This window comes from Chiloscyllium punctatum, chromosome 15, assembly GCF_047496795.1.
Source record: "Chiloscyllium punctatum isolate Juve2018m chromosome 15, sChiPun1.3, whole genome shotgun sequence".
In the NCBI taxonomy this organism is placed as follows: Eukaryota; Metazoa; Chordata; class Chondrichthyes; order Orectolobiformes; family Hemiscylliidae; genus Chiloscyllium; species Chiloscyllium punctatum.
Genome location: NC_092753.1, coordinates 22,799,045 through 22,806,965, shown reverse-complemented (window position 1 = coordinate 22,806,965; position 7,921 = coordinate 22,799,045). Strand labels below are relative to the sequence as shown.

General features: G+C 47.1%; 1 non-coding gene across 1 annotated transcript; it reads right to left on the bottom strand.

Moving 5' to 3' along the window:
- Positions 1–6,378: 6,378 nt before the first annotated feature.
- trnag-ucc (transfer RNA glycine (anticodon UCC)) lies at positions 6,379–6,450 on the bottom strand. Its single transcript has one exon. It is a non-coding gene; the product is annotated as a tRNA-Gly (tRNA).
- Positions 6,451–7,921: the final 1,471 nt, after the last annotated feature.

Here is a 7,921-nt window from a genome sequence, read left to right as displayed (position 1 = left end):
AAAGTTAAAAATCACACAACACCAGGTTATAGACCAACAGGTTTAATTGGAAGCACTAGCTTTCGGAGCGCTGCTCCTTCATCAGGTGGTTGTCCGAAATCTAGAGCTTCCAATTAAATCTGTTGGACTATAACCTGGTGTTGTGTGATGTTTAACTTCACAGCAAGGGGTAGTCATGGGCAGCTGTTTAGTGAAGGTCGCTTCCACTGATGTGGGAAGGCAGTGCACGCAAAACTCTCCCTGCCGTAGATAGGTAACCTGAACCAAGATGGGCTTTCCAAGGTCAGGGGGTGCAGAGTGCTGAGGCCGCTGTCATAATTTAGTTCCCAAGGGTCCCAAGTCCTTGGGATGCCGTGGCGCCTTAATGATGAATGGGATTGTGTGGAACCGAGACAGGGTCGTGGCAGAACAGTGTCGAGAGTGTGTTGCTGGAAACGCACAGCAGGGAAATCGATGTTTCGGGCTGCAGCATCTGCAGATCTCCCTGTCTCCGAGCAGAACAGTGTTATCCGCTCAGGTTTAAGCAGAACGTCCGCAGCTACGCCCGCGGGTCCAACGAAACACAAAGCGCTATCCGGGAAGGCAAACGTAGGGGGTGGGGTCAGCAAGCAGAGCGTAGCGTGATCCCGGTTCGTGAGGGGAAAAAGAAAACGTAGTGCGGTGAAATTGACATAGGAAGTGAAATTGACAAAGGACGTGAAATTGACATTGTCAGAGCAACCCTGCGCAGGAAGGAGGTAGAGCGTCATGGAGGGGCGGTGGTCAAGATGGAAAGGACGGGGTCAAGGGAGGGCACAGACGGCTGTGTAAGGGCATGAACAAGTGTTACCCTTCATGGTGTCGTGGGGGGATGAAGGTCGGGTCTGCAGGCAATGATAGTCTCCAGCTGAGAGTCGTGAGAACCCGGAATCAGTGTGTGTGTGGGGGGGGGGGGGACTGTGTGTGTGTGTGTGTGTGTGTGTGTGTGTGTATCTGCGTGTGTGGGTGCATGCGTGTGTGTGTGGCTGCATGTGTGTGTGTGTGGGTGCATGTGTGGGTGGGTGTCCTGTGTGTGTGTGTGTCTGCATGTGTGGGTGCATGCATGTGTGTGTGTGTGGGTGCATGTGTGGGTGTGTGTGGCTGTGTGTGTGTGTCTGTGTGTGTGTGCATGTAGGGATATGCGTGTCTGTGAGAGTGTGTGTAGGTGCATGTGTGTGAGTGTACTGGGGTATCAATTTGTGAGAAGGTGCGTGAGTTGCTGTGAATGTGGAAGTGTTTGAGTGAGTTTATGAGAGAGAGCTTGTGTTTGAGAGAGGGTATGCATGTGTGTGTGGGTCGGTAGGAGTGTGCTTTTGTGTGTGTGCGTGTACTTGTGAGTGTCTGTGAAATAGTATATAGTGCAGTGTTGTCACGTGTCGTGTGACATGAACCAAAGTGCCCAGTTAAAGTCATCCGCATGGGTACCGAACTTGACTGTCAGCCTCTGCTTGGCCACTTTGCATTGTTGGCTGTCCCATAGTCTGCCTTGGAGGATTGTCACCCAGGGGTCCGAGACCGAAAGGCAGAGAGCGCTGACGTGCTCTCCGACTGGGAGGCTAGAACCAGTCTGACTCAAGATTGGGACACAGACAGACTTTAACCTCACACCTTTAATGCATTGTCTGAGCTGAGATGGCATCTCTTGTTAGACAACCTGAAGTTATCTCGACAACGTAACTTTGAAAAGGTTCTGAGGTTCTTATATTAAAGAACGGAAACTAGTAAACCCATTATAAAAGATGAAAGGCTTAACCTAAATGTGTTTAATATATCATTTCAGCTGCATTAAACTGTAATCCTTTTGCTATAAATACTGCGTCTTATGGTCCTTCTTATCATCAGGTTGATCTACATCGGATACACTCCATCCATTCTTTATCCTTCAAAGAAAATCAGTCACCTTCATCAGACACTACCTTCCCTTAACAAATCCATGATGACTATATCGGATGATGACGTGGAGGAGCCTGTGGTGGACTGGGGAGGACAAAGTTCAAAATCACACAATACCAGGTTATCGTCCAAGTAGCTTTCGGAGCACTCCTAAAACTAGTGCTTCCAAGTAAAGCTGTTGGACTGTAATCTGGTGTTGTGTGATTTTTAACTTTATCCTGGATTAAACTTTCACTCACTCTGTGGTCATTTCTATCATCTCTCAGAGTTTTATCGAATCATTTTCTCATACTGGAAATATAAAAGCAGCTGGTGTCCACTCCTCCTATTTCTGACCTGCACCTAAAACAATAACATTACCGATTCGATATGAGAAATAACGTTGTTTGGATATTTGTGAACTGTCCACCCACATTTCACTTGATATTCGGCTGTAGTTCACAAAAAACAAAATGAGAGTAATGTTGAAATGAGTGAAATCCGAAAACATTTCTTTCGTAATAAGATGGAAAACCAAGGAATTCTGCCATGACTCGTGTTTCTTTGAACCGTGCTCGACTTGACTCCTTCATCCTCCTGGGGACATCCTCAACTTCAAAGTTGTGTCTGCACTCCAGAGGTCTGGCAGACTCAATGTGATGTGCAGACGGAGGTGTTTCATTCCCACTGAATCGATCGGCTCTTTTGGTTGTGGAGTGGTGTTAAAATGCACTGCTTGCGACGGCGGGGAATCGAACCCGGGTCAACTTCTTGGAAGGCAGCTATGCTCACCACTACACCACCAACGCTACAGCCAGAAGCTATCTAGAAATCAGCTGATGTGCCATAATAGTTCTTGACTCGAAATTTCGTTGTTGTTTTGTTGGAAATTTTGCAGTGAAATATTAGAATTGAGAAGTCATCAAAGACCGAATTTTACTGAGTGGATCGGTCTCCTGATGCCCCGCCTCAATTTTTAATACACACAAAGCAGCATTTCGGATTTCTCATCATCTGAAATCAATCAATAACAGAAATAGCACGAAAATCCCAGGGCAACCCTGGAACGATCACATAATTAAAACTTGTCAAGTTCTCAGAAAGGTTCACCGGACCGAAACGTGAACTCTGATTTCTCTTCATACAGCTTTACCACCGACTTCGGGTTTGGTTTCTGATTTACAGCGTAGACATAGTCATCGAGATAGAGATGTACAGCTCGGAAACAGACCCTTCGGTCCAACCTGCCCATGCCGACCAGATATCCCAACCCAATCTACTCCCACCTGCCAGCACCCGGCCCATATCCTTCCAAACCCTTCCTATTCATATACCCATCCAAATGCCTCGAAAATGTTGCAATTGTACCAGCCTCCGTCACTTCCTCTGGCAGCTCATTCCACACACATCCCACCCTCTGGATGAAAGCGTTGACCCTTTGGTCGCTTTTATATCTTTCGCCTCTCACACTAAACCTATGCCCTCTGGTTCTGGACTCCCCCGACCCCAGGGAAAAGACTTTGTCTATTTATCCTATCCATGCCCTACATAATTCTGCAGTTCTTTCAGTTTCTAAAACTTCTCAAGAGTTTTCTTAGAAAACAAAAACGGCAAAAACAGAGGAACCATTAGACTGAGGCCACGCTGCAGTAATTGTGGAGAGGAGGGAATTCCGGGTAACAGTTCGGGAAGCAGAACCCTCTCGAGGAATATGTATTAATTTGAAGTTCGATCCCGTTGATAGATTTGCAGGTTTCTCTTTTACTTTGTAGAAGAGGGGGAGGTGTCAGTCAGCATTAAGGGGTTTTCACAGGAGGGCATGATTTGGAGATGCCAGTGTTGGACTGGGGTATAGAAAGTTAAAAATCACACAACACCAGGTTATAGACCAACAGGTTTAATTGGAAGCACTAGCTTTCGGAGCGCTGCTCCTTCATCAGGTGGTTGTCCGAAATCTAGAGCTTCCAATTAAATCTGTTGGACTATAACCTGGTGTTGTGTGATGTTTAACTTCACAGCAAGGGGTAGTCATGGGCAGCTGTTTAGTGAAGGTCGCTTCCACTGATGTGGGAAGGCAGTGCACGCAAAACCCTCCCTGCCCTAGATAGGTAACCTGAACCAAGATGGGCTTTCCAAGGTCAGGGGGTGCAGAGTGCTGAGGCCGCTGTCATAATTTAGTTCCCAAGGGTCCCAAGTCCTTGGGATGCCGTGTCGCCTTAATGATGAATGGGATTGTGTGGAACCGAGACAGGGTCGTGGCAGAACAGTGTCGAGAGTGTGTTGCTGGAAACGCACAGCAGGGAAATCGATGTTTCGGGCTGCAGCATCTGCAGATCTCCCTGTCTCCGAGCAGAACAGTGTTATCCGCTCAGGTTTAAGCAGAACGTCCGCAGCTACGCCCGCGGGTCCAACGAAACACAAAGCGCTATCCGGGAAGGCAAACGTAGGGGGTGGGGTCAGCAAGCAGAGCGTAGCGTGATCCCGGTTCGTGAGGGGAAAAAGAAAACGTAGTGCGGTGAAATTGACATAGGAAGTGAAATTGACAAAGGACGTGAAATTGACATTGTCAGAGCAACCCTGCGCAGGAAGGAGGTAGAGCGTCATTGAGGGGCGGTGGGCAAGATGGAAAGGACGGGGTCAAGGGAGGGCACAGACGGCTGTGTAAGGGCATGAACAAGTGTTACCCTTCATGGTGTCGTGGGGGGATGAAGGTCGGGTCTGCAGGCAATGATAGTCTCCAGCTGAGAGTCGTGAGAACCCGGAATCAGTGTGAGTGTGGGGGGGGGGGGGGGGGACTGTGTGTGTGTGTGTGTGTGTGTGTGTGTGTGTGTATCTGCGTGTGTGGGTGCATGCGTGTGTGTGTGGCTGCATGTGTGTGTGTGTGGGTGCATGTGTGGGTGGGTGTCCTGTGTGTGTGTGTGTCTGCATGTGTGGGTGCATGCATGTGTGTGTGTGTGGGTGCATGTGTGGGTGTGTGTGGCTGTGTGTGTGTGTCTGTGTGTGTGTGCATGTAGGGATATGCGTGTCTGTGAGAGTGTGTGTAGGTGCATGTGTGTGAGTGTACTGGGGTATCAATTTGTGAGAAGGTGCATGAGTTGCTGTGAATGTGGAAGTGTTTGAGTGAGTTTATGAGAGAGAGCTTGTGTTTGAGAGAGGGTATGCATGTGTGTGTGGGTCGGTAGGAGTGTGCTTTTGTGTGTGTGCGTGTACTTGTGAGTGTCCGTGAAATAGTATATAGTGCAGTGTTGTCACGTGTCGTGTGACATGAACCAAAGTGCCCAGTTAAAGTCATCCGCATGGGTACCGAACTTAACTGTCAGCCTCTGCTTGGCCACTTTGCTTTGTTGGCTGTCCCATAGTCTGCCTTGGAGGATTGTCACCCAGGGGTCCGAGACCGAAAGGCAGAGAGCGCTGACGTGCTCTCCGACTGGGAGGCTAGAACCAGTCTGACTCAAGATTGGGACACAGACAGACTTTAACCTCACACCTTTAATGCATTGTCTGAGCTGAGATGGCATCTCTTGTTAGACAACCTGAAGTTATCTCGACAACGTAACTTTGAAAAGGTTCTGAGGTTCTTATATTAAAGAACGGAAACTAGTAAACCCATTATAAAAGATGAAAGGCTTAACCTAAATGTGTTTAATATATCATTTCAGCTGCATTAAACTGTAATCCTTTTGCTATAAATACTGCGTCTTATGGTCCTTCTTATCATCAGGTTGATCTACATCGGATACACTCCATCCATTCTTTATCCTTCAAAGAAAATCAGTCACCTTCATCAGACACTACCTTCCCTTAACAAATCCATGATGACTATATCGGATGATGACGTGGAGGAGCCTGTGGTGGACTGGGGAGGACAAAGTTCAAAATCACACAATACCAGGTTATCGTCCAAGTAGCTTTCGGAGCACTCCTAAAACTAGTGCTTCCAAGTAAAGCTGTTGGACTGTAATCTGGTGTTGTGTGATTTTTAACTTTATCCTGGATTAAACTTTCACTCACTCTGTGGTCATTTCTATCATCTCTCAGAGTTTTATCGAATCATTTTCTCATACTGGAAATATAAAAGCAGCTGGTGTCCACTCCTCCTATTTCTGACCTGCACCTAAAACAATAACATTACCGATTCGATATGAGAAATAACGTTGTTTGGATATTTGTGAACTGTCCACCCACATTTCACTTGATATTCGGCTGTAGTTCACAAAAAACAAAATGAGAGTAATGTTGAAATGAGTGAAATCCGAAAACATTTCTTTCGTAATAAGATGGAAAACCAAGGAATTCTGCCATGACTCGTGTTTCTTTGAACCGTGCTCGACTTGACTCCTTAATCCTCCTGGGGACATCCTCAACTTCAAAGTTGTGTCTGCACTCCAGAGGTCTGGCAGACTCAATGTGATGTGCAGACGGAGGTGTTTCATTCCCACTGAATCGATCGGCTCTTTTGGTTGTGGAGTGGTGTTAAAATGCACTGCTTGCGACGGCCGGGAATCGAACCCGGGTCAACTTCTTGGAAAGCAGCTATGCTCACCACTACACCACCAACGCTACAGCCAGAAGCTATCTAGAAATCAGCTGATGTGCCATAATAGTTCTTGACTCGAAATTTCGTTGTTGTTTTGTTGGAAATTTTGCAGTGAAATATTAGAATTGAGAAGTCATCAAAGACCGAGTTTTACTGAGTGGATCGGTCTCCTGATACCCCGCCTCACTTTTTAATACACACAAAGCAGCATTTCGGATTTCTCATCATCTGAAATCAATCAATAACAGAAATAGCACGAAAATCCCAGGGCAACCCTGGAACGATCACACAATTAAAACTTGTCAAGTTCTCAGAAAGGTTCACCGGACCGAAACGTGAACTCTGATTTCTCTTCATACAGCTTTACCACCGACTTCGGGTTTGGTTTCTGATTTACAGCGTAGACATAGTCATCGAGATAGAGATGTACAGCTCGGAAACAGACCCTTCGGTCCAACCTGCCCATGCCGACCAGATATCCCAACCCAATCTAGTCCCACCTGCCAGCACCCGGCCCATATCCTTCCAAACCCTTCCTATTCATATACCCATCCAAATGCCTCGAAAATGTTGCAATTGTACCAGCCTCCGCCACTTCCTCTGGCAGCTCATTCCATACACGTACCACCCTCTGGATAAAAGCGTTGACCCTTTGGTCGCTTTTATATCTTTTGCCTCTCACACTAAACCTATGCCCTCTAGTTCTGGGCTCCCCGACCCCAGGGAAAAGAATTTGTCTATTTATCCTATCCATGCCCCACATAATTCTGCAGTTCTTTCAGTTTCTAAAACTTCTCAAGAGTTTTCTTAGAAAACAAAAACGGCAAAAACAGAGGAACCATTAGACTGAGGCCACGCTGCAGTAATTGTGGAGAGGATGGAATTCCGGGTAACAGTTCGGGAAGCAGAACCCTCTCGAGGAATATGCATTAATTTGAAGTTCGATCCCGTTGATAGATTTGCAGGTTTCTCTTTTACTTTGTAGAAGAGGGGGAGGTATCAGTCAGCAGTAAGGGATTTTCAAAGGAGGGCATGATTTGGAGATGCCAGTGTTGGACTGGGGTATAGAAAGTTAAAAATCACACAACACCAGGTTATAGACCAACAGGTTTAATTGGAAGCACTAGCTTTCGGAGCGCTGCTCCTTCATCAGGTGGTTGTCCGAAATCTCGAGCTTCCAATTAAATCTGTTGGACTATAACCTGGTGTTGTGTGATGTTTAACTTCACAGCAAGGGGTAGTCATGGGCAGCTGTTTAGTGAAGGTCGCTTCCACTGATGTGGGAAGGCAGTGCACGCAAAACCCTCCCTGCCCTAGATAGGTAACCTGAACCAAGATGGGCTTTCCAAGGTCAGGGGGTGCAGAGTGCTGAGGCCGCTGTCATAATTTAGTTCCCATGGGTCCCAAGTCCTTGGGATGCCGTGGCGCCTTAATGATGAATGGGATTGTGTGGAACCGAGACAGGGTCGTGGCAGAACAGTGTCGAGAGTGTGT